General features: G+C 46.4%; 1 long non-coding RNA gene across 1 annotated transcript; it reads right to left on the reverse strand.

The window, feature by feature from the left end:
* Positions 1–26,893, reverse strand: LOC142494358 (uncharacterized). Its single transcript, XR_012801390.1, has 3 exons — positions 26,754–26,893; positions 14,380–14,435; positions 1–74 (listed from the first exon to the last, which is right to left on the reverse strand). It is a non-coding gene; the product is annotated as an uncharacterized LOC142494358 (long non-coding RNA).
* Positions 26,894–27,544: the final 651 nt, after the last annotated feature.

Below are 27,544 nucleotides of genomic sequence, written 5' to 3' on the forward strand. Positions count from 1 at the left end.
CCTCAAATAGGTGCAGAGCGCCTGCTTCAGCAAATTCTTACCCTGTCCTCCCACCGCTGCCACCAGTAAAAAGCCTATCACGGAAGACCAGGATTTTTAACACTTTTTTTTGTACAAATATTTTTTATTGAGTTTTTCATTGAAAGTAATACAAACAGTATTCATAACTTTCTATAAAACAGTCTTCATGGGCTCCGTCGGTCGTTTGTGTTGATTTACTGCTATTTCAGATGATTAAAACAACATAAAACACAATACAAAGAAAATAAAAATAAAGAAAATAAAAATAAAACATAGGCAGTTATGGTGGAAAGGGCGTTTGTTCCAACTCACTTCCTTTATCTATAATTAGTGACTTTTAACACTTTTATACCTTTCTGCGATCATTCACTAGGCAAAACAAGGTAGTGGAATAAAATTAGGTTTATTCGTTGAAACCTGCGTACACACAAATGAAATACAAAATACAGACGAAATATACACTTGCTGGGGGTGAAAACTAGCCTCAAATAGGTGCAGGGCATCTGCTTCATTAAAAGCTTACCCTGTCCGCTCCACGTCCAGGAACACACGGTACTCTTTTTCCTGGAGCAAGTAACATTGTTCCTCAGAACTTGTCCTCAGCTAGGCTAGGCTTCTCCTGGCACCTCAATGCTTAGTGCTTTGCTATTGCGAGAAAAGCACCTTGGAAAAGCCTGCCAGCGCTTCACTGGACCGAGTCCCATGATTGCCTGTAAGTCTGAGAGATTGAGAGAGAGAGGGCTCTCTGATTGGGCAGTCCCTTACATAGACCTCGGTGTTCTATGTTTAACATGGAACAGGGACCAGCAGCCAATCAGAGCGTGGGAACTTTTCCCACCAGACAATCAGAATGGGGAGCTCATCTGGTTGCTGATGTCAGAGGAGGGGACGTGTCAAGCCAGCTTAAAAAAACCGGATGGGCGGGAAATATGAATTAGCCAATGGAAACGCGCCTACAAGCAGCATCTTCCCCCAGCTAACCCATTGCCGGCTCCACCAGGTCTGGCAGTCACAAAGGGGCCCCAGTGGGGTGACCCCTGTTCTCTGGAACTGGCACTTATCCTTTCCCTGCTCACCAAACGGTTCTCACCTCTGGACCTCCTTTCTCCTTTGAACTTCAATGTCTATGCAGACATCCTGGCACCTCTGTAGATGTCCAGGCTGACTGCTTAGACATTTATACATTCAGTGTAAAACATTATAAAACATACTTTAATAAGGTATAGACCTTGGGGAACCTTATACCTGTGAGGGAAATGGGTCTGGGATACCTGGGCTCGAAAACCAGGATTCTGGGGGACACTTGAGAGCCCCGGTGTAATTCACTTCGTGTGAACGCAAATCATGCCTGCGCATCGGGAGGAATTACTGGACCTCCGGTAACTTTGTCCCCTGAATTCCTGCAAACAAAATGAATACATTTTGACCCAGATATCCCACCTAAAACTTACACTCCTGAAGTTTCATTTCTCCAGGACACCGAGAACACGAAAAGCCTCAAAACAGGTCACTTTTTTACTCTGCTTTAACATTGGGCTGGAAATACAACTTGGTCCCTAGAGCATGGTCGCAGAGCACAGATTCCTCATATATTTCCATTGGACTTCCATAGCCCGCCCCGTCCTTATGTACAGACGGAACACGCAGATTATACTCTATTTGCAGGTAACATAACAGTACTACCGGCTACCCCAGTCAGCAACACTTAATACACTTTGTAATCCTATTTGCTCCCTAATATCCACCCTTAATCTCCTGCTCCCAAAGTCCCCGTCCTCCAGCTATTTCCTAACGGGCATCCTAGCTATACCTGGCATCCCTAGCTTACATTCCTGCAGGAGACCGTAAAATGGGAACAGAGATACAGGGAAATACATCAAAGAGCACAACTAGACCCAAGAGCTGACACTTTAGCCCTTGACATACGTTTTTGGGGGCAGCCACCCGGGCTTTACCTTTATTAATGAAGGCTGGCTATCCCCTACCGTCATAGAGCGTAATCTGATTGCCAATTATTAGAGTCAGGAAGGAATGTATTTTTCTCCTTATGAGATTTCATTGGATGATATAACACTGGGGTTTTTTGTTTGCCTTTCTCTGGATCAATATACTGTAAGTGCGGCTATAGGTTAAATATCTGTCGTCTAAATTTAGCATAGGTTGAACTTTTTTCAACCTCATCTACTATGTAACTACAGTATGTAGCTATGTATCTCTTAAACTTCCTTCCAAACAGCATTACCTGCATTCTCCTCACCTGCAATGTGTGGCTGGAAACCCACCTTTTCAAGGAAACTAGGAACACAGGAATGAACAGTGACAGTGCCGCCTTCAGTAAACATGCGTATCACCTGTGCTATGCAGCAAGGTTTTGATTGCACTTCCCCTTACTCCGACTGTCTCTATTAGTCTCCCATTGTGTCAAACATATTGTAACCATAAGGAAAAGAAGAAAAGAAAGCCAGAAGTATAACAAACGCGCTCCCAAAAGCAAAACATCTATTTTTTTTAATAGTTATAAAATCTTTTAATTCATTATCAAACACATAATTAGTAATACAGTAATACCTTTGCCCACAGATTTCACGCAGTACATTTTTTAAAGAAGTACAGCTCCAGCTTATGGAGGTATTTAACCCCTTTATGTTTAGTTACACCTCTTTTGGTGTATTGTTTATAATATGCAAATAGCTGACACTATATATAGTAACAAGAATGTAAATTACTACTACTATTAATATTATAGTATTTTATATTTGTCCATTAGGATAGATACCATCACAGAGTAAGATGGTACCATTACAGAGTAACATGGTACCATCACAGAGTAACATGGTACCATCACAGAGTAAGGCCCATATATTACTAAGCAGTTTCACTCCAGAACACACCTTCTGCCACTGGAAGACAGCTTGCAGCTCATTTTCTTGAATAGACCATGAGTTACCTTCTGGCACTGTAAGGTGTCTAATGGGGTACCACTGGTCAGTAAATATGACCCTAAATGAATAGAACATATGTGCAAAGTTTATACTGTAATCTCAGATAGAAATGGAAATATTTTCTTGACTGGGGCGCCCAATTGGCCCCTACTGCCGAACAATGACAATTGGCAATGTACTGAAGGAATAAGGCTACAGTTTTATTAATAATACAGCATGATTTATACCTCATCCCAAACTGGCCCGTACCATGTGGAGAACCCCCAGCATTGTTGTGGCTCATGACCCCTCTTGCTGTCAGTCAACCGACATAGCAACCGTAAAATGGCTCACACCACGGAGGACTCTCACCAACATCAGCAGGCCGAACACTGAGTACTAACTTGGTGATATGTCCAAACCTATAACATATGGGCGCATTCTGTACCATCAAAACCCGTGGCTAGACAATGTAACATTTTAAATTGGCCTAGTCAATGCCCACCAGCTGAGCGTCTTCTCCAAACACTACTGCAACTAAAATGAAAGAGTCCACATCTGACATGTGAAATCCATCATGCCTAGACAAACCCGCATGAGCATCCTCTAAATCATGTGGCAGACTACCACACCACCAGACACAAATGTAGCCATGGCTTTATTACATTTCTTCCTGTACCGATCAACAGCAACTGGATACCTTGCTGTCCTCCAATGTAACCTCTGAACTATTTGGGACCAAACAAACAAAACGCCAGAGAAAGCCACTAACATTACAGCTATGTCCTTCTACATGCCCTTTAATAACTCTGGAATTCCCCCCTGACCCATATCATTCCCTCCGACGTGAAGCAACACAATATCAGGAGACAAGAACACGGACTTCAGGCACATTAATTCCAGCAGGACTTGCATCCATCTCATACCTCGTCTGCCAAACCACTTCACATTAGCACACTCTGTCAAAGCCCGCACAGGAGCACCGCTGCTCTCATATCTGGCCACCAAATCAGAGAGTTTCTGCAGATCCAGATGTCGACATCAAATTTGCTCAACAAAAGTATAACCAGGTACTCAACCTCTCCCATCGTGTTCGCTACGGCAGTCTGTACAAAATCACTCCACTCAAGACACACTCTACTGTATGCGCCCCACATACCCGGAACCACGATACATACTCCATGATTCACCTACCACAGGCCTGGTGTGAACAGACTAACCATCTCCACAACCTGAACAAAGGAAACTTAAAACGGGATGAGGTATCCGAAATTAGATTTTTGGCATCTGGGATAGTCTCGGCCCTAAAGCAAATGCTTCAACCTTAAACACTGAAATACTAAGTGCCTCATCAAGAAAATGGCTGATGGGGAACGAGATTACATGCGGTCAACTACCTCAACCACCCCCATGTTATCAGTCGGAAAAATCCCATTCTTGCCGGTGAGCTCGCTGCCCCGCAATTTAATGGCTACTACGAGTTTCAACAACTCAAGCAGCATGAGGTCACCGCACATCCCCAATGCCAGACAGTCACCCAACCACCTTTCCACACACCTGAGACCATATATTACTCTCTGAAATTGACAGCGCCCGCCGCATCTGTGAATAAGTCTTTATCACCAAGTGGACACTGAATCTTGCAACCACAAATACCTACTGTTAAATTCTGACAGGAAAACTTCCCCCACCTTTAAATCCTCCTTAACCTGCCTGGAGAAGTGGACAAAGTGTGATGGGAGTGGCAGACCCCAACCGTAGCAGACGAAAGCCTAAAATAAAAAGTCATCGAAATAATGGATAACACTATCCATGCCGGACTCCTCTTTAACAGCTCACTGTAAGGAACTGAACGCTTTGAAACACTCGAAGGACATTGGGAAACACATTGCTAAACATAAATCAACAATGGAAAACCCATTTAAAATGCAAACCAATGAATGAAACGACTACAGACGCACTGGCAACAGGCGAAAGGAAGATTTCATGTCGGGCTTAGTCAATAAACAACCCGTGCCACACCTCCTTACAAATGTTGCCGCATTGTCAAAAGATGCGTAATTCACTGTACACAGCTTGTGGCTCATCCCGTCATTGACTGAATCACCGTCTGGGAATGACAAGTGCTGTGTCAAGTGAAAAATGCCCCTGCTCGTCCTTAGGGAAAATGCCCAAATGAGAGACCCACAACCCAGCCAGCAGGTAGTCCCGAAACGGACTTGCCATCCTACCAAATAACACCTTTTCAATCTTAATCCTAAGACTGTGTTAGGTAGCTGACCTTAAACTCCCCCCGCAATCCATAACTTTGCCCTCTAAAAACAGGATCCTGAAACACAGAATAAAAACCTCATACAAGAGCTAGCATAGCCTCTTTGCTCCCCGGTGTCATTGCCCTTTGCACCAACTTCGCCTTCTGGCCCCTGACAGGAAGGTGAGAAACTAGGGTAACGGGTGGTAGATAGGAAAGCTCCCTACAGGCCCAGGGAATGCAGAGTGGGATGCAACAGAGAAGCAGGGCTGCATATGGGGAGATAAGGTCAAACCAAGCCAGGGCACCCCCACAGACTCCCAACACACAGTAGGGGCTCTCCTGACTCTCTCCAATGCCAACCCAACTCCAGACCCCCATTTACAACCTACCCCCCGGTGTGTAGGGGGTAGTGAGAGTGAGAGCTGCTGGTGGATTGGGCTCCAGGGCTCAGGCATTCTAAAGGTCTGGATCAGCGCCAAAGCTGCTGCACTCCTGGAGACCCCTCTGGGTAGTCTGAGGTTTCTCCCTTTGCACCAAAAAATTCTGCCAGGTTTAGGTGGCTATAGCCTTTGCTCCAAAGTTATCTGCACCCAATGTACAAAGCAACATCAAAACTATTCATAAATTAGTTCCTGCTCGCAAATTGACACAGGTGCTTTGTGATTGCTGCATGTTTTAGGGCAAATTGCACCATTTTTTATACATATCCCCAAATGATTTTGTATAGGTTGTGATCCCTGTAATACATTTGTTTGGTAAAAACATGTTAATACCACGTAACTTAATAATATATTTTCTTTTACTGTAGAAAATGCCTGAGGAATCCAAAGTCCAAATATCCCAAAATCGACCAGCTCATCACAGGATAACGATTTCCTGTTAAGTCAGACTCCCTACATCATTGTACAAAGATGGTGACATCCCATATGCTGCATGGAAGTAGAGACTCTTTAAAGCTGAGGCACCATATGCTGTGATCATATCAAATGATGTACAACACACATTACCGCTAAGAATGTACAATAATGTCCAGATGGGACAGCAGGGTACTAAGTGAGGTTGGATAACTGCTGACAATAGCTTTAATGTTCACTTGAGCAGATTTTGTGAGGACATAGAGCAAAACACTCGTCTTCTGCTGTGACTTGAAATCAACCAAAAAAAATAAATGACTAGTTTTAATGAAACACCCAAAAAAACAATAACAATAGCAGAATGCAGCACCGCAGTAGCCATTTATCATAAAAGCAAATGGAAATGAAAGCAATATGCCAACTGATAGTCTGTCTTCTACGCTTTAGGTTGAAGTTAATGGGTGATACTCATTAAAAAAAAAAGAAAAACGTTTCAGATTTTCAACAGTGGCAGTGGTAAGAATGCCCCCTTTGGGATGGGAGCCCCCCAACAAGAGTCTCCCAGCCATGAAGGGGTTAATGTAGGAGTTCAACAACAGGGTTCTTTGATCTTTGATGATGAGTCACGTCCCTGCTGCTTTGGCCACAAGAAGTTATTTTTTGTGTCTGTGAAGCTATTTGCTTAGCAGGAGACTTAAATTGAAATGCGTTGACAGAAAGAATCTCTCGGCTTATTTATAACTTGACTATATTCCTGCTTGCTTAACCTCTGTCTAGCAGGGGAGGGGCAACAAACTAGTTACTCAGCAATGCCTCGTTCTGTTACCCATTACATTGCTGGCGCCTTTCAGCAGAATAGAGGTTAAACACAGGGACTGGTGAATCCACATTCCCCCTCTTTCATTTCTCTTCAAAATAAGAGCATTCGGTGCTAGAATCCACTGGATGCTGAACCCTATACACTGTAATTCTTCAGTGGATCTGATACACAAATTATCTTTTGTTTAGGAATAGTCTATGTAAATAATCTTAGCCAGGGGTAGCCAACTACAGTCCTCAAGGGCCACCAACAGTCAGGTATCCCTGCTTCAGCACAGGGGGCTCAATCAGTGGCTCAGTCTAAGACCAAGCCACTGAATGAGCCACCTATGCTAAAGCTGTGACTGATTTGAGCCACCTGTGCTGAGGCTGTGACTGATTGAGCCACTTGTGCTGAAGCAGGGATTTCCTGAAAACCTAACCTGGAGTTGGCCACCCCTGCACTAAGACATCAGACTTTAGGGTAATAGAAGCAGAATTCAAGAAACAATTAGGCTATAGTTTACATTTTTCTTTTACAGCCTCCACCGTACACAAAAGATATTTATAGGGTTAAATAATGTGTTCTGGTGAATGCAGTTCTCTCAAAATTCCCGTTTTAGCAATGATAAAATAATTAATCACGGGGCCAGATCTTTTTGGACAATACATTAAAATGAAATGTAAAAATAAATAAATCATATTTACGCTGTGAGAACAGAAAGGGAGAGAGACTTTCCATATAAAAACAAAAAAGAGGCGTGGGTGTAAATAAAAAAGGTGTGTGGTACATTATGTATTTAAATTAAAAAAAGTGGTTATACCCAATACTCCATGGTACCATCTCGCTTCTCTCACTGGAGAATGGTAGTGTTGTGATTTTCCCCTTTCTTTCACAAATCTAAGTGTCTATATCTTCTCATATATTAAATATTGCATAACCCTTCACCATGGTGGGAGGCTGAATTTCCCATACTGTACCTTCCAACTTGGGCAAAACCTGTTTTTTAGTTCCAAGTGATAAACTTCTGCCATGTCCTTCAGCCTCCCAGTCAGTGTGAGTAATATCGTTGGTCACTCTGTCCTTGGTCTAACTTCTATTGATCCCTAAATGGTCAGTATCATACCAGAATCCCACTCTACAGAGAGAACACTGTAAAGCAATACTTAATCGAGATATTATTAAAGGGAGTTGGCTCACAAGTTGGCTTGTGAGTGGGATTTTGTCTTGTGTGCTGGGCCGCAGACAGCTTTCCTGGGGTCTAGGACTAGTGTTCCTCCACAACACACACACACCCTTACCTGGATGCCTCCAGTGCCACACAGATCTGGCCAACCATCTTCCGGCACAGAGGCGGGGTCCACACACAAGGCCGGTGGCAGCAGGGAAGAGATGCCCACTGCAGGGATGGCGAGCTAGGGTCTGGCAGTCTGACGCAGATGTTGGGCCCGTCTCTGCCCAGCTGCCAGTGCCGGACGAGACCTCTGCAGCTGTCGGGCCTGGAACAATTTTCCCGTCTCTCCCCCCCCTGTCGCTGACCCTGCTTGGGTCTGTGGGTTTTGAGAACTGTTGTAGGTTGTGCTAATTTTTAGTGGACCAACATCAGAGTTGTTTATAGATTAAATTATAGTGTACAGAGATTTTGAAGCACCATAGGTTTACTCTGGCACTGGCAGCACAGTTAGAAGGAAAACTATATCTGAAGTGATAAGAGATTTACAGTGAATTTGACAGTGAATGGTTATTTCTGCTGCCCTAGCCTTGCCTTTCTGGACTTATCATTTAGCAAAACACGCTCCCAATAACATGCTTTTCCTTCTAAAATCTCACTTACTTTTCTTTCCCCCCATATTTCATTTTCTAAAAGTTTCTGTTCTAGAGTAATATTGATGTCAAATATTTTACAGACCCCTAAAAATGCCCACAATTCCAAATGTTGTAAGAACGATGTCATAGTATCTTACCCGAATCAGTGGTATCTGCTGTTAAAGTCAATGGCAGGTATCGCTGATTCTGGTGTGATATGGAGTATCGCGCTTTGATGACTTCGGGGCAATGTGGTATATATTATATCATAATCTCCTGGCTGCAAAACTGGGACCAAGGTGGCGGGAATTTCAACCTTGGATTTAGAAATGAGCTAATTAAAAGCTTTTCTTTCATTGATAAACCCGATGCCTTCTTTTTGCACAGTTTTTTGGACCTATTTTGATAAATACATTGAAATGGACCAACATCCTTTCTTGATTGCCTTATTGTCTTGTTCAACAATGAGAGATTTGGGGAGTGTTTAGAAAAGTGTATAGAGTAGGGAAGTGCAAAATTAAGGCAAGAAGAAAACGTCCCTTTTTTACGACAGGTTTTCTTCAAAATTACCTTTTTGGGCTCTGTTGTCACTTTTGGGCATAAAATATATGTATATAGGAATATAAAAATGTAACTACAAAAAAAAAAAAGAGGAGGATTTAAAGTAGAAAATAATAATGAATGTAGTGTGTAATTTGTGACCACTTGGCAGAGTTGGTTTGCTAGACCGGGGCATAATTATTTGATTCATGGTAATGGTTGGTATACCATGGCACTCAATAACACATCTGCTGGTCCGGAGTTCCATCAGCAGCTGGAATCATGAGCTATGGCTATAGCTATGGATGGGCTCAAGGTGTAAGGATTCTGCTCGATCCGTGATGGGTTTTTACTACGGTCCAGGTTTTCTTTCTCTCCTGCCCTTTCTGCTCACTGTGGCCATTTTGGTTACTGGCAGTCTGCTTTATAAGGCTGCTGTTCCTGGTGGGAGTCGCCGAGCAAAGTTCTGTTTGCTGCAGCTCCGTTTGATCTTCGCTGTCACACATTACCCTCTCGCCTATTTGGAATCCCTGTTGCTGACCCCGGACCGTGACCCCGACCTCGCTGCTTCTGCCTGCCCTGACCTTTGCCTGTCGCCTGGACTCTGCACCACTGCCACCAGCCCTGACCCCTGCCTGCTTACCGACTACGAATACTCTTACAAGACTCTGTCCCCGGGCTCTGGTTGGTTATTCAACATTCCTACCTCAGCCCTGCGGGTCCGCCTCCTGATTCGAGACGAGCACCGTCACACAAGGTCACGGATAGGCAGCCTGGCAAGGTCATCTAGTTGTTGATATAACACAATAAATCTATGGCCGTGTTTCCCTAAAGAAGAGTTGTGTGTTTATTTTATTAAGAAGGAGGGTAGGAGCCTTTAAGACCTGCCCAGGTTAAGTCAATGAGTTCTCTGGAATCTTCCAGTGCCGGAAGGTTTTGTTTGATAGCATTGCTCAATAAATATGGGAAAATGTGTTTATGCGAATGCAACATGTCATTTATATGAAGAACTGTAAAGCTGAACTTAGAGAGTGATTTATATTTCGAAAGAAAATTAAATTTTAGAACATGTAAATGTCGCAACAATAATAAGGAAGTAAAAAAAAAAAAAATCCTATCTAGGAGTGACACTACTGTAGAAAAGTAATTATGGGTTTTTAGTTAGCTCATGTCATATAAATATTTTCCATCTCTGATCTACACACTTCTGCCTGATTGAATCCAGTGATGTGTAGAAACGAGTATAGCTGTATCATACAGATAACATTCTGTCATGCAAGTTATTTTCCAACAAAAAGCAGAGTTTAGTGAAGCTAAAAGTTTGCTATGTCGATTGATTAAAACAGTATCTGGCAAAACAGAATGCAGCATTAGATGCCACAGAGACACGAGTTCCTTAGTGGCAAACGGAAGTAGTTGTTGAGACTCCTGGGGAAGTGGCATGACGTGTGAAACGTATGGGTTTTGCACCTAAGGGCGGTATGTAGTATTAGCTTTACAGAAGGTGAAAGACACGTCACAGGATGCTGACGATGTCTGACAAGCTTTTCACTCAATGTGAAACACAACTGCCAAAGATTTATATACTGTTATGTTGGCTTCTTACGATAAGTATAACTGGATCACTATTGCATTGCAGCTGTAAGCTCTCACTATAGCATGCTCCCATCCTGCGCTCTTTTCAGAGCAAATTTCTTACTGCCATTCATGCTTGTTTTGAATTTACGAGCCTTTCTCCCTTACTGCACACCTCGACCCCTCCGAAACTCTCAGTCCATCCGTGTTCTCCGAGTTACCGCTCTCGGAATTTTTAACGCTCAATTGAAAACAAAATGTATCAGACGCTTGGATTGTATTTTTAAAGCATACACTTTGTTATGTTTATTTCATACAGTAACTAGTACAGATGTAGCAGGCGTTATTGTTCACACTGGTACGTTGTGTGTCCCCTGGTGAGCAATAACAGTCACTATATCTGTATATGTTCATTGGGTTTTTATACTTATGTCCATAAGCCTAAGGCCTGGGACATAGTGAATAAAACAGTGCCGAGGCACGCTGAGGCTCAGGGAAAGCGGTGCTTTCCCTGGCCTTACACAGCGCGCCGTCCGTGGGCGTGTCGAGGGCGGGTCTGGGGGCGGGCCAGTGACGTCACAGAGCTGGTTCGCCCTCATTGGGCGAACCGCTCACGTGACCGGCCCTGCGCTCCGGCGAGCGCCAAATTTGAAACCATCTTGAGACCCACGCTTCCCCAAGCGTGGGGGCGCGGGCGCGAGCCCCTGCTAAAGCCGCTCTCATTTCGGCTGCAGGGGCTCAGTGCCGAGTGGGAGCGTGGCTCAGCACGGCTCAGCCTTGCTCACACCACTATGTCCCAGGCCTAACACATATTGTTATGGGATCATCCCATAAAAAATTATTTAGTAATGTGATTAGACTTTTGTGGGATTCAATGTGTAATTATGCACACACTGTGCTCATGAGCATGTTATTACCCAGAATCCCTAGCTGCAGTGGAAGCACTGTTTGCTAAGCGATAATGGGGAAAAACAGGGTTGAAGACCCGTATTATGTATTTGCTGTACACATTATGAAATATAGAAGAGGGAAATGTAAGGTAATGTATAAATAAATATCATTCAGTAGGACTGAAGTTAGCCTCACACATGGCCAAATGTAACTAACCGGCAGTAATATGCGTGAGGAGGTAAATTCGGATGAGTGATTACTTTACTATTTTTAAATCACCTTTGTCTTACAAATGTTTATAAAACACAGCACATTGAGAAACTAAAGCAATCAACTACCCTCTGACCTCATTATTATGCTCGATAAGTAGCCCCCTTGATTATTATGTTATTGGATTGGAGGAAAGACGATAAACAATGATTCACTTTTCAAAATGAAATATTTCTCTCTTTGAAAATAATTTCTAATTGTTAGCTTACCATGGGCTTGTGGATGCAGAATAATACCGACGCCATTATTAGTCAGACAGATAGACATGAGTTGCTGATAAACATGAATCCAGTGTTCCCGACATCAAGTGATAGATATTCAGTTCCAAATAAATCAGTTACTTTAAGGGGGATTTAATCTTTTTAAGGACTGTGTTGTGAACGCAGTTGCATCATAGTCAAACACTATTTGTCAGGGGTTTGCTGTAGAAGTAGACTTGAAGTCAATTTACTTCTAGTGCCTACAGGCTCATAACTACAGGTCACAACCGTAATACACCTGAAACAAGCTTTTAAGGGAAATAGCTACTTCATAGGTGTGTGTAGGATAGATGTGCATAGATAATATCAACACTGACTTGACAAAACCACAGATTCTTGTCTTAAAGCTGCAGACCAAGCAATATCCTACATGTGTTTTTTTTTAAATAAATCAGTTCAGTGCTATGAGAAAATACTTTGTAGCATTTGTTTTCTTTAAAACAACTCTGAATTACATTTTTAATGTATTATAATGTAACAAGCTTTTTTTTTCTATAGCAACCATTTACAAAGTCACATCCCCTTACTCCTCTGAAACAGGCTCTGGCACACCCCTTTTTGACCTGATAGAGTGTAAAATGGTGCGCTCAAAATTATATTGTGATACTGTATGTGACAATGGTGTTAATGAGTTAAATGGATAACCTAATTGCTAAGAGCAAGTGCGCTGAAGTGAGAAGGTGCAGCTAGTTAATATGTTAGCTCAAGAACATAAAACAGAAGTGGTAGAAGAATATACCAGCGCAAACTTCATATAAAGGTACTTTAGTAAAACATAAAACATAAACACATAATAAAACCCACACATAAGCGAGTGCTACAGGGGGAGTTAACAGTGATACGTTGTTACCAGACTCCCATAGACATCACGAGATGGATATTGGTCTCTGCAGGAAACGCCAAGCTTTAACAGATGATTGTATGTCCACATATGGATAGATGGTGTACCCAGTAGGGAAGGCACCTGCTCCCAGCTGGGTAGTTCAAACAGTCCCATTGGAGGTGCAAATCCGGCCTCACATGACCCGCAATCACGATCCCTCCGTCGGGCAGACACTCACAGTGCGGCAGATGAAAATCAGCTCCGGTAGGGAATGTATCTGCTCCTGGTCCTCCGTAGTGAGCTCTGCACATCTCTGTCAGCTGAGCATGGGTGGGTGTGGACAAAATCACCTGCACTGCTAACACAGCTGTGATGGAATAGCTCAAAGCAGCAGTGTTGCTTGGAAAGCCGGTAGCCAATGAGGCGATTGATACTTGTGTAAAAGGTTTTCCCCCACCCTCTGGGAGATCACCTGCTGGTTACCTGCTGGCTCACAGAAGCGCTGAGTTTCCGCCGGTGTTAATGCGGAAGACAGGACAGGCTTTTGGGGTGATGGTTGGCTCTCTCTCACTGGTGCGGTGCCTCCATCTCTTGTAGGCTCCAGGAGTGCTGGAGGCAATCCCTGCAGGAAAATTCTCTTCTGCTAGTCCCCCTGATTAATTGCAGTCTCAGGCAGGGTATATAAAATGACTGGGACACTTTGGGGGCTATGCACTAAGCAGTGATAAGTCATTTTAAGAGCGCAAAGTGCTCTTAGAACGTGAAGTTCCGCCGAGCGCTATGCACTAAGCCGCGCTAACAGGCACTTTGCGCTCTAAAACTTAGAAATTTAGATAAAAATCTAAAAGCTTAGAAATTTTTTCTAAGTCCAACTTTTATCGTACGATCAGCTGTATGCGCTGAATCCTGCCCTTCTGCGGGATTCACTAAGCAACGCAAACTGATCGTACTTTAAAGTTGCGCTGAATAAAGCTCACCAGCTAAAGGCAGGTGATAAAAGAAGCTGGACTTAGAAAATATTATTTGTTTACCTTTTTGCATGCGCAAAACCCATACAACAGGCCGGCAGGTGTCCCCAACTGACCCCACAGGGGTTCCCGAGGAAGGCCGGGGGTCGCGCGGGTGTCCCCGGCTGACCCCGCGGCCGTCCCGGGTCCCCGCGGCAGTCCTGGGGTACCCGCGGGCCTGCGGTACCAATGTTACGCCAACAAAAATACTAAACAATATTTCTAACTAAATACACCCCCCTAACACATAAAGTACAATAATGTGCAAAATTACTATTATCCAAATATGGATAATAATGCTTTTGCCCATTAAATATAAATTAATACAATAAATACATTACATACATGTTGTACTCACCCTTGTTCGGCACCCACGATGAACCGCATCTTCCTCCTCATCCATACACTGGGGTGCTGAAAAATATACAAAATAAGAACAAGTGCCAAACTAATGTCCCCTAACCCCTTAATGACCTTAGCGGTTATTAACCGCTACAGTCATTAAGGGGTTAAGCCACCCTGACCCGATACCCACCCTTCACCCATTTATTTGTACAGTGGCTTCATCATGTATATATATATATAATAATATATATATATTCTAATATATGTATTCTAATATATATATATATATATATATATATATATATATATATATTAGAATATATATATGTAACGGGTTTTCCCCCACCCACTCGCAGATAATACTGTGGAGGTGTAGGAACATGCAAGGTTACTCAGGTGTGGTGCATTACCTGTTGGCTCACAGGAGGGCTGAGCTTCCGCCACGGGGACGCCTCCACCTGGGAGGGATCCCAACGGAGTGGGAGGAGGCCCTCACAGGAAACAACCACACAAAGCGAACAAATGTAAAACAGGACTGGCTTTACTGCATAACAAACCGCATCTACATACATCAACACAACCTTCATGCGCCACGGCAGACGCTAACCACACTGGGCATCACGGCGGACGCTACCACCTCTGGCGTCACGGCGGACGCTAATCACACTAGGCGTCACGGCGGACGCTACCACCTCTGGCGTCACGGCGGACGCTAACCTCCCACAGAGTGATCCCACCAGTAACCCCCACCCAAATGTCTCGCACCCCCAAAGTCAAATACCACTGTGCATGTGTATGTGTGACTGCGCAGCCACTATGTCTGGTGATAGGCCTGGTTGGTGCACGTGAGTTGCAGGTTACCTGCCCGGGCTCCAGCCACGGGTACCGCGATATCACTGGAGATCCGCCCGATCCGACGTTGTCCTCCACACCGCGTTGGGTGAATTCCAGCGCGGATAATATCACCTTAGTCCCAGGGTCTTTGATGGTGTTCTGAGCCCAGAACCCACCTCGCAGGGCCGCACGGCTTTAGCACTGTGTCCCTGACTAAGCTACCAATAAATGGGGCAGTGTCCCTATCTAGGGCCTGTCCCTATACTCCACAAGCTATTAAGTGGCTCAGGACCTAACTGGGGCCTGGGGGCTGCTGGCCTAATGCAGAGGGTCACTGACCCCTGCATCCACCTCTTACCCCTAGCTGGTCCGGATCCTGACTGCCTGCATGGCTGCAAACCCCGCGAAATGTATCCATCTGTTCCCAGGCAAATCCCTCAGCCCTATTGGCTCCCTGGCGTCAGGTGTCTCTGCCCCTAAGCACCCTGGGGGCTGGCAGATTCATCTCGCGCATGCGCGAGCTATCTGGGGCCTCCCGCGCTGTGCTCTACCACTGCGCATGTGCAACAGCCCTAACATGGCGGCGCCCTGCTCCCCGAGCCGCTGGGCCGGTGGCAACGCGATCGCGGCCTTAGCGACGGCCCGATCGCATCCCCGGCAACCGGCCTGCTCGCCGCTCGCGTCCCTAGCTACCAGGGATCTCTATGCTCGCGCTCCAGCCCTATCCACACGCGCGCTCGCAACTGGGAAGGAGGGGGTGAGTGCACGAGGGGGGACCTGGCTACACGCGAGGGGGGACCTGGCTACATCCTCCCCCTGGTGAAAACTCCAACGTCCTCGCTTGGACCACATAACTTCCCAACAATGTACACAAATTATATAATAAAAATGCAGTAACTATATAACTTAGCACAGGTAACTCTAAACGAGATTGCATAATTCGTTGAGCATCACAATCACAGACTGTATCTTACTACGAGAACACTGCTGAGTCTCATAATGGGGTGCCCCCATTTGATCGTAGGTGACCCGAGTTGGAGGGTACCGGATTCGTTGGCTCCGACGGAGTTGCTCTTCTGCGACTCCCTCAGGGGAGTAGTACACATAGTCCTGAGGCTCGGCCTCTTCCCTTGAGGGGAGAATTGTCTCTGTACAGTCTCTGTTAGGCACAAAGCTTGGGCTCTGTAGATCCAAAGGCTGGCCTGTTGGTGCCACCTTAGTAGGCATTGGCCTACGGGCCCTTTACCCGTAGCTCCTTCGGGAGATGCCCCTTCTGCGGGATGGTCCCTTTGAGAGGGTCCTTCCATAGGGTCTTCCGGAGTTTCAGAGTGAGTCTCGTTAGTTACAGTCTCTTGACCCACCTCTGACAGATCGAACACACCGTTGAGCGGTGTGGCCTGTAGTTCCTCCTCTTCGTCTCCCACTTGGGGAATGGGGAGAAGGTGATTACGATGCCAAACCTTTACCCTGCCATCGGTGTCTCTGATGCGATAGACCGGGAGGCCGGGCATCTGTGACTCTACCTCATATACGCCATCTCTCCACCGGTCCGCCAGTTTATGTTTTCCGGGGATTCCCAAATTACGAAGTAACACTGCATCCCCAGGACGTAACTCTCGATACTTGACTTTATTGTCATATCGTCTCTTGTTACCAGTATTCAGTTTGGCTGTAGACTTCTCAGCCTGTTGGTAAGCTTGTTGCAGACTGTCCTTTAGCCTTTGCACGTACTTGAAATGAGTGGTATTGGGTATCCCATCCGTTGATACTCGAAGACGCACATCTACTGGGAGTCTTGCCTCCCGCCCAAACATGAGGAAGTACGGGGAGAACCCAGTGGACTCATGGCGAGTACAGTTGTACGCGTGTACCAACGTTTCTACGTGATGACTCCATTCTGCTTTCTGCATTCCCTTCAGAGTTCCAAGCATGTCCAACAGGGTCCTGTTGAATCGTTCAGGCAAAGCATCTCCTTCGGGGTGGTACGGAGTTGTCCGGGATTTGGCGATGTTCAGCATTTTAAGTAATTCTCGGATCAGAGTACTCTCAAAATCTCGCCCTTTGTCGGAGTGAAGTCGGTTTGGAAGACCGTAATGAACGAAGAACTTTTCCCATAGAACTTTCGCGACCGTGATAGCCTTCTGGTCTTTTGTGGGGAAGGCCTGTGCATAGCGGGTGTAATGGTCCGTGATGACCAGTACATTACCGATTCCTCGACTATCAGGTTCGATACACAGGAAGTCCATACACACCAGGTCCATTGGACCAGAACTCTTAAGATGGGCCATGGGAGCTGCCCGGGTAGGCAACGTCTTGCGTTGAACACACCGGGAACAACGGCGGCAGTGTTGTTCCACCGCTTCCCGCATCTTGGGCCAGAAAAACCGGTCTCGGACTAGTCCAAAAGTCTTCTCTACACCGAGATGCCCGTGTTCGTCGTGTAGAGACTTCAACACCATATATCTCAAGTTTTGGGGTAGAACTAGTTGTCGCCTATCAGTGTGGTTATGATATTGGACTACCCTATAGAGCAAACAATTATCTATCTCGAACTTGTCCACCTCACGCATGAGTAACGCGACCAGATCTCGGGGAGCACTCTTCAACAGAGCTGGGTTCTTTCGCTGAACGGCTTGTCGGATGATGCTGATTACTGGGTCTCTTAATTGATAGTCCACTAAGTCTTTCCATCTTATGACTTTGTCCTGGGTTATGTTCATCCCTGCGGGGTCGCAGTAGGCAGCAGGGATCGCCTGCGACTGGCACCCTAACGAATTGGCAACTCTTAGTTCAGAGAATGCGACCTGATCATTGATGACAGCCGCTATACTACACATTGCTCGCATCCCAGGTCCAGGGATCTCTTCCCATTCATCATCATCAGGGGTAGCACTCAATCCTGGTCGTCGTGATAGAGCATCGGCCCCAATGTTCAGAGGCCCTGGCTTGTACTTCATGGAGAATCGGTAGTTGCATAGTGTCGCCAGCCATCGATGTCCGGCTGCATCCAATTTGGCGGAAGTATTGATGTACGTGAGGGGATTGTTATCGGTCCTTACCTCAAATGTAACACCATAGAGGTAATCATGAAGTTTCTCCGTGATTGCCCATTTAAGAGCCAGGAACTCTAACTTGTGTACCGGATATTTCTGCTTACTGGGTGTCAGACTGCGGCTGACGTAGGCTACAGGCCGAAGACCTTCGGGGTGCTTCTGATGCAGGACAGCACCCAGTCCATTGAGACTGGCATCCACATGCAGGACATACGGTTGTTCTGGGTCAGCATATGCAAGCACTGGTGCTTCAGTCAGACTTTTCTTCAAGTTCAGGAAGGCCCGTTCACACTCAGGCGTCCACTTATCGCCAAACGGTTGACGGGCCGACGTGGCCTTTCTCCCATTATCTTCAGGGTATATCTTCAGCAAATTGTTCAGGGGTTTAGCTCGACTAGAGTACCCTTCCACGAACCGACGGTAATACCCACAGAAACCGAGGAAGGACCGCAGTTCCGTGACATTATCGGGACGCGGCCAGTTCACCACAGCTTCTACCTTGGCTGGATCAGTAGCAATCCCCTGGGCAGACACGATGTGTCCCACGTAGGTCACCGAGGTGTGACAAAACCTACACTTGTCGAGTGATAGCTTCAATCCTTCTTGGCCAAGATGATCTATCACCTTCAGCAGCCTCTCCTTGTGTTCTTCTAAGGTCTTCCCGAAGACAATGATGTCGTCCAGGTAAACCAGACACTCCCGAGGGTTCATGTCCCCTATTGTCCTTTCCATCAGCCGCTGGAAGGTATCAGGGGCTCCACATATACCTTGGGGCATACGTGTAAACTGGTAGAAGCCCAGGGGACAGACGAAGGCAGTCTTTTCCTGATCCTCTTCACTCATGGGCACCTGGTAGTACCCAGATCGCAAATCGAGCACACTAAACCATCGGCTCCCGTTCAGAGCATTCAGGATCTCTTCAATACGAGGGAGATTGTATTGGTCAGGTACCGTACGATTATTCAGCGTTCGATAATCGACGCACAATCTTACAGATCCATTCTTCTTCCTTACTACCACTATGGGTGATGCATAAGGACTCCGCGACTCCGTCAGTATTCCAGCGGTCTTCATCTCCTCCAGGACATCCCTTACGTCGTCCACATCCCTGGGGGCGATACGACGAGAACGTTCACGGAACGGAGTGGCATCACTCAGCCTAATAGTGTGTTGGGCGCTGCGGCTGCGGCCCACATCCATCTCACGGGTAGAAAATACTGTTCTTCTTTCCCTCAGCTTGGCCGTCAGTCGACCCTTCCACTCAGTTGGCAGATTCGAGTCTCCGAAGTTGAAGTCCAGGTCGACTAACTGCTCACCTACGGCAGCGGCGTTCACCTGGGGCGCGGTTTCTACCGGGCTGACGGGATATTTACTGCCCAGACTTTGTCCTACATCGATGTCCATTGGAAATGGAGAGATGTTGTGAATATACACATGGGTTCGGAGAGGAATTCGGGTCGTCCACTCTCTTACTTCTGGTATTACCCTATATCCTCTCTGGATCTCTTCCTCAGGGTCACTTTCCAGAGAGAACAGATGATCGGTCTCTTCCCGATCCGGATAACAGCACCAGACGGCCAGGCGTTTCACTCCCCCTGGTGAAATGGTCGTCAGTCCGCGTTGATGATTGTAGAGGTCCCCATGACGCTCCAAGGCATATACCCGATGGCACTCCTCTCGTAAGACGGGGTCTAGGAGCGTATCGGCCAGCGGCAGCTCGTTGGTCTCTTTCAAGTAAGCTCGGATTATAGCTTGCACTATGTCCGCATTGGTTCCCAAGATGATGGGGTATTTGCAATGGTCGTGGGGCTCCGGGCATACCATGGCCGCTACCTGCATAGGGTGCTTCTTGCCGGTGTTCAGTTGGAGTATGTCCAGCTGGACCCTTGCAATCCCATCGATGGGGTAGTCTTCATTACTCAATCCCCTAACCTTCATATGTTCGGCCGGCCTCAGAGGGCAGTGTTGAAGGTGCTGGTCATAGAACTTGCGATATATTATGGTCACTTGTGACCCGGTGTCCAATAGAGCCGAGGCGTATATCCCTTCTATTACCACGGGCACGATGGCCGCGGGACCCACTTGACTGCAAGCTTCACCGGGTGAGGCATCCTCACTGGGGCCAGCGTCAGCAGGGGAATCCGTGGTTCCCTGAGGGGTGTTCACCTCAGGCTCGACGGTCTGGGCTCGGCATACCATCGATCGGGCTGTGCTTCTTCTGTCGGGAGGTTTTTCTTCCGGTTGGTCCTCCTTCTCCGGACAATAGTACGAGATGTGGCCCTTCTTCCCGCAGTTGTAGCAAGATACCTCACGGCGGTCCGGACCCTTATACGTGGATGAGGACCGCTCAGAACTACGACTTTCCCGAACAGACGACTTGGGGGTCGCTTCCTCCTCTGGTGTGGGAGGTTTCTTACTCTTTGGGGCCGAGGGGGCCACAGGGTCATTCTTGGGGTAGTTTTGGGTTTCTTTGATTCATGGAAATGGCGCTGCACTTCATGGTCTCTTATGTAATCCATTAGTTCCCCGTATTTAGGGGATACTGCCGCGACCGGGGCGGCCCGCATCATTATAGCTATGTTGTGGTCAGGCAACGACCCCTTGAGTAGCTGTTTGAACCGGTATCGGTCCGCTTCGGCCGCGGAAATGATATGCTTGTCCAGGAGGGTGCCCAGGGACAGCTGTAGGTCACAAACGAAGGCAGATAAATCTTGTCCTTCACGTTGTCGGAGGGCTTTGAATTGAGCCAGTAGCTCATCTTCGTCGTCTTTTCTGGCAAAGGATTTAATTAGCATTTCCACTAGTTCCTGGGCAGTAACTTCTCCTTCCACGCTCCGGTGCACCCGCACTAACCGAGCGGCGGGGCCTCGGAGGCACTAGACCAGTCTTTGTCTCTTGCTGGCTTCAGAACACGACCACTCCTCTATGATTTGAAGCGTATGGTCCCTCCATGCCTCGATCCCCTCTTCTCCCGTGGGCGTCGGCAGAATCCCAGAGAAGGCCTTGAGTTTCCGGTAGTTCTGTGCTTGCGTCGAAATGGTTACAGCTTCTACTAGTTGGGAGGCTATCGTGTTCACGTCAAGATTCCCACTAAGGGCCTGACTACTGCTCCCAGTTCCTATGTTAGGCATGGTTGGGGTCCCGCCAGACCGTTGATCAGGGTTGGGTGGGATGAGCGGGCTCATTGCCCAGCTGGCGGTACCTCCTAATCCGCTTGGGGTGAAAGAGACCCTAGGGGGGTCCACCCGGTGAGGCGTACTGGTCACTCGTTGGCTCGGGTGTAATCCAGTACTAGTGGACGCTTCTTCAGGAGATTGAGAGTCAGTGTAGATCATGCGGCAGTCCTCTGCGGAGGGCTCGGGTAGGTTTAATACATGGGGGGCCGTTTCTAAGCATATGTCACTCATGGTGAACAGGAGACAGGTGATCCCCCGGCCAGCAACATCCAGTTTATAGTCTATCACCCGGGCGGTGGCCAACCCCGGGCAACTTCTTACTTGCGTGCGCACTGTAGATAAGTCTGTATCAAGTGCTACCCTGGTCACTGCAACCGCGCGTCTTGGGGATACTTGGTGCGCTAAGGCCCAGGCATGGACATCCTGCGGTGACGGCACGGACATGATGAAAATGAATCAGGCAATTTAGAAAAAAAACGGAACAGGGCACCCCAGGACTTGATCTCAGCAGCGCCTCCAAATGTAACGGGTTTTCCCCCACCCACTCGCAGATAATACTGTGGAGGTGTAGGAACATGCAAGGTTACTCAGGTGTGGTGCATTACCTGTTGGCTCACAGGAGGGCTGAGCTTCCGCCACGGGGAACCTGGGGTACATACATCTTATACATCTCTAGGTGCAACGCCTCCACCTGGGAGGGATCCCAACGGAGTGGGAGGAGGCCCTCACAGGAAACAACCACACAAAGCGAACAAATGTAAAACAGGACTGGCTTTACTGCATAACAAACCGCATCTACATACATCAACACAACCTTCATGCGCCACGGCGGACGCTAACCACACTGGGCGTCACGGCGGACGCTACCACCTCTGGCGTCACGGCGGACGCTAATCACACTAGGCGTCACGGTGGACGCTACCACCTCTGGCGTCACGGCGGACGCTAACCTCCCACAGAGTGATCCCACCCCGTGTCCAGTAACCCCCACCCAAATGTCTCGCACCCCCAAAGTCAAATACCACTGTGCATGTGTATGTGTGACTGCGCAGCCACTATGTCTGGTGATAGGCCTGGTTGGTGCACGTGAGTTGCAGGTTACCTGCCCGGGCTCCAGCCACGGGTACCGCGATATCACTGGAGATCCGCCCGATCCGACGTTGTCCTCCACACCGCGTTGGGTGAATTCCAGCGCGGATAATATCACCTTAGTCCCAGGGTCTTTGATGGTGTTCTGAGCCCAGAACCCACCTCGCAGGGCCGCACGGCTTTAGCACTGTGTCCCTGACTAAGCTACCAATAAATGGGGCAGTGTCCCTATCTAGGGCCTGTCCCTATACTCCACAAGCTATTAAGTGGCTCAGGACCTAACTGGGGCTTGGGGGCTGCTGGCCTAATGCAGAGGGTCACTGACCCCTGCATCCACCTCTTACCCCTAGCTGGTCCGGATCCTGACTGCCTGCATGGCTGCAAACTCCGCGAAATGTATCCATCTGTTCCCAGGCAAATCCCTCAGCCCTATTGGCTCCCTGGCGTCAGGTGTCTCTGCCCCTAAGCACTCTGGGGGCTGGCAGAATCATCTCGCGCATGCGCAAGCTATCTGGGGCCTCCCGCGCTGTGCTCTACCACTGCGCATGCGCAACAGCCCTAACATGGCGGCGCCCTGCTCCCCGAGCCGCCGGGCCGGTGGCAACACGATCGCGGCCTTAGCGATGGCCCTATCGCGTCCCCGGCAACCGGCCTGCTCGCCGCTCGCGTCCCTAGCTACCAGGGATCTCTATGCTCGCGCTCCAGCCCTATCCACACGCGCGCTCGCAACTGGGAAGGAGGGGGTGAGTGCGCAATGGGGGACCTGGCTACACGCGAGGGGGGACCTGGCTACATATATATACTGTATATGCATGATTAACCAATATACAAATAAATACAGTACATGGCCAAATACAAATCTCTCCCAATATCAAACATCAGCAAGCACAATCAATATCTAATAAATTAAAATACAAACACTCAATTTGACAATGTGTACACAATACAAATAATCTTTGCATGATATATACTATGTCAAACAATGCTCCATATCAAAGACACTAATCCAAACAAGATACAGATACAATCATTAAAGAAAAACAAAGCATCAACACAATTAATTTACCATCAATTAATCCAATCACCAATCAATTACAATCCAATTCAATTACACACTTCAAATCCTACAATCAAACCATTGTGTAAATTAATCTATGACATAGTAACCATCAAACAACATCTATATGCCAAAAATAAGCCAATAAAATAATCTATAGAAACCAGCCTTTAACTAAACATTTGCAAACATTAAATGTACATTAGCAACACATTTTTACACAAAGCAGCACATTACCATGCAAAAAAACATCAAAACAAGGCAAGCCAACACGTTTTTATTATACCTGTATGTATGTCCATCTATAGTTTACAGACATAAATACAAGTGCAATAAAAGAGCATTAAAAACTATTTAATCACATTAAAAATGAACATACAATACAACCACTGATTTGTCCTGTACGTATCTATACCCATAGTAACATACATACATTCAGGACAAATAAATGGACATAAAAAAAAAATGGACGTCAGGGAAAAAAGTCCACAAATCCTGTAAAATAAAATTAAAATACATTTTCTTTTTTTACTTACCATTAGATGAACCAGTCACAGCAATCAAGGGGAACCGGAACCACTGGAGCAGCTAATCCAATAACAGCAACCAGGTAACCATAAAATAAAAAATCCATTACAATCCACGTGTCTTTATCTTCTTTTTTCTATTTGTAATCCATCGTGGGGTCTTCTCCGTTTTCTTCTGGGGTCTTCTTTCTTCTTCCGGGGTCTTCTTATCTTCGTCCGCCACGCCCTGGTCTTCTTTCTTCATAGGAGGTCCTTCCTCCTCGGCGTCAAGCCTGAAAATGAGACGACATAGGCTTTTAAAGGCCTATGACGTCACATGTTCGTCATATGGTTCTCACGGCCCTGATTGGGCCATGATAACCATGTGTTTTGGCCGACCAAAAAAAAAATGATGACGTCGTTTAAAGGCAATGAAAGCACAGCCAATCAGATTTGGCTGTGCTTCAATTGCCTTTAAGATGACGCCATGAACTGAAAGATGGCCGGCCTCACATGGTACGGTAGCCAATCAGAGCGTGGGAACTCCATCCCAACTCTGATTGGCTCAAGTAGACCATGTGACAGAGGCTTTGGGAGAACGGTTGTGACGTTCTTGAAAGCCTGTCACATGGTACTTGAGCCAATCAGAGTAGGGATAGACTTCCCACGCTCTGATTGGCTAACGTACCATATTAGGCCGGCCATCTTTCAGTTCATGACGTCATCTTAAAGGCAATTGAAGCACAGCCAAATCAGATTGGCTGTGCTTTAATTGCCTTTAAATGACGTCATGAATTTTTTTTTGTCGGGCAAAACACATGGTTTTCACGGCCCAATCAGGGCCGTGAGAACCATATGACGATAATGTGACATCATAGGCCTTTAAAAGCCTATGTCGTCTCATTTTCAGGCTTAACGCCTAGGAGGAAGGACCTCCTATGTAGAAAGAAGACCAGGGCGTGGCGGATGAAGATAAGAAGACCCCGGAAGAAGAAAGAAGACCCCAGAAGAAGACAGAAGAAGACGGAGCAGACAGAGAAGACACCACGATGGATTACAAATAGATAAAAGAAGATAAAGACACTTGTGGATTGTAATGGATTTTTTATTTTATGGTTACCTGGTTCCTGTTGTTGGATTAGCTGCTCCAGTGGTTCCGGTTCCCCTTGATTGCTGTGACTGGTTCATCTAATGGTAAGTAAAAAAAGAAAATGTATTTTAATTTTATTTTACAGGTTTTTTGGACTTTTTTCCCTGACGTCCATTTTTTTTTAATGTCCATTTATTTGTCCTGAATGTATGTATGTCACTATGGCTATACATACGTACAGGACAAATCAGTGGTTGTATTGTATGTTCATTTTTAATGTGAATAAATAGTTTTTAATGCTCTTTTATTGCACCTGTATTTATGTCTGTAAACTATAGATGGACATACATACAGGTATAATAAAAACGTGTTGGCTTGCCTTGTTTTGATGTTTTTTTGCATGGTAATGTGCTGCTTTGTGTAAAAATGTGTTGCTAATGTACATTTAATGTTTGCAAATGTTTAGTTAAAGGCTGGTTTCTATAGATTATTTTATTGGCTTATTTTTGGCATATAGATGTTGTTTGATGGTTACTTTGTCATAGATTAATTTACACAATGGTTTGATTGTAGGATCTGAAGTGTGTAATTGAATTGGATTGTAATTGATTGGTGATTGGATTAATTGATGGTAAATTAATTGTGTTGATGCTTTGTTTTTCTTTAATGATTGTATCTGTATCTTGTTTGGATTAGTGTCTTTGATTTGGAGCATTGTTTGACATAGTATATATCATGCAAAGATTATTTGTATTGTGTACACATTGTCAAATTGAGTGTTTGTATTTTGATTTATTAGATATTGATTGAGCTTGCTGGTGTTTGATATTGGGAGAGATTTGTATTTGGCCATGTACAGTATTTATTTGTATATTGGTTAATCATGCATATATACAGTATATATATATTCTAATATATATATATATATTAGAATATATATATTATAATATATATATATACTAGCTGATATACCCGGCATAACCCGTAATGTAATGTTCTGCCTCCCTCTCAACTCCCTTCCCCCCCTCTTCACAGCTGTTCAGGCTTCCCCCCTTCTCTCCTGACTCCCTCCCCCCTCTCTCCTGACTCCCTCTCTCCCCCTCTCTCCTGACTCCTTCTCTTCCCCCCTCTCTCCTGACTCCCTCTCTCCCTCCTCTCTCCTGACTCCCTCTCTACCCCCTCTCTCCTGACTCTCTCTCTCCCCCCCTCTCTCCTGACTCCCTCTCTCCCCCCCTCTCTCCTGATTCCCTCTCTCCCCCCTCTCTCCTGACTCCCTCTCTCTCCCCCCTCTCTCCTGACTCCCTCTCTCCCCCCCTCTCTCCCCCCCACTCTCCTGACTCCCTCTCTCCCCCTCCTCTCTCCTGACTCCCACTCCCTCTCCCCCCTCTCTCCTGACTCCCTCTCCCCTCTCTCCTGACTCCCTCTCCCCCCTCTCTCCTGACTACCTCTCCCCCCTCTCTTCTGACTCCCTCCCCCACCCTCTCTCCTGACTCCCTCTCCCCCCCTCTCTCCTGACTAACTCCCCCCCCTCTCTCCTGATTGAATACCACCCCCGTCTGTCCTCTGTGCTCCGCCATCTTACCGGGGACAGCTGCAGGAGGAAGGGGGTCCTTCCGGAGGCTGCCTGCCCACTGCCTGTCCCCCGCCAGAGAGGGAGGGAAGTGAGCGTTGGCAGCTGGGGCAGGAGGGCCGCGCCGCACTTCCCCTCCGTCCAGGAGCCGGTGGGGGGGAGGGAGAGAGAGAGAGTGAGTTGGGTGATGTCATAGAGCCGGGTGACGTCATAGAGCCACCAATCTGATTGGCCAGAGGCTGAGGACCAATCGGATTCACCACAGCTAGTACCAACCTTTCGATTTTATATATTAAGATTATAATATATATATATATATATATATATATATATATATATATATATATATATATACATACATGATGAAGCCACTGTACAAATAAATGGGTGAAGGGTGGGTATCGGGTCAGGGTGGCTTAACCCCTTAATGACTGTAGCGGTTAATAACCGCTAAGGTCATTAAGGGGTTAGGGGACATTAGTTTGGCGCTTGTTCTTATTTTGTATATTTTACAGCACCCCAGTGTATGGACGGGGAGGAAGATGCGGCTGGCCTTCATCGTGGGTGCAGGACAAGGGTGAGTACAACATGTATTTAATGTATTTATTGTATTAATGTATATTTAATGGGCAAATGGATTATTATCCATATGTGGATAATAGTAATTTTGCACATTAATGTAGTGTATGTGTTAAGGGGCAGGGGGAGGATGTGTGTGGTATATTCAGTGGTTGACAAATCACCAAAAAATCTACTCGCCACACAAAAAAATCTACTCGCCACCTAGTAGCAAACGTGTGCTG

This window comes from Ascaphus truei, chromosome 5 (assembly GCF_040206685.1).
Source record: "Ascaphus truei isolate aAscTru1 chromosome 5, aAscTru1.hap1, whole genome shotgun sequence".
NCBI classification, from domain to species: Eukaryota; Metazoa; Chordata; class Amphibia; order Anura; family Ascaphidae; genus Ascaphus; species Ascaphus truei.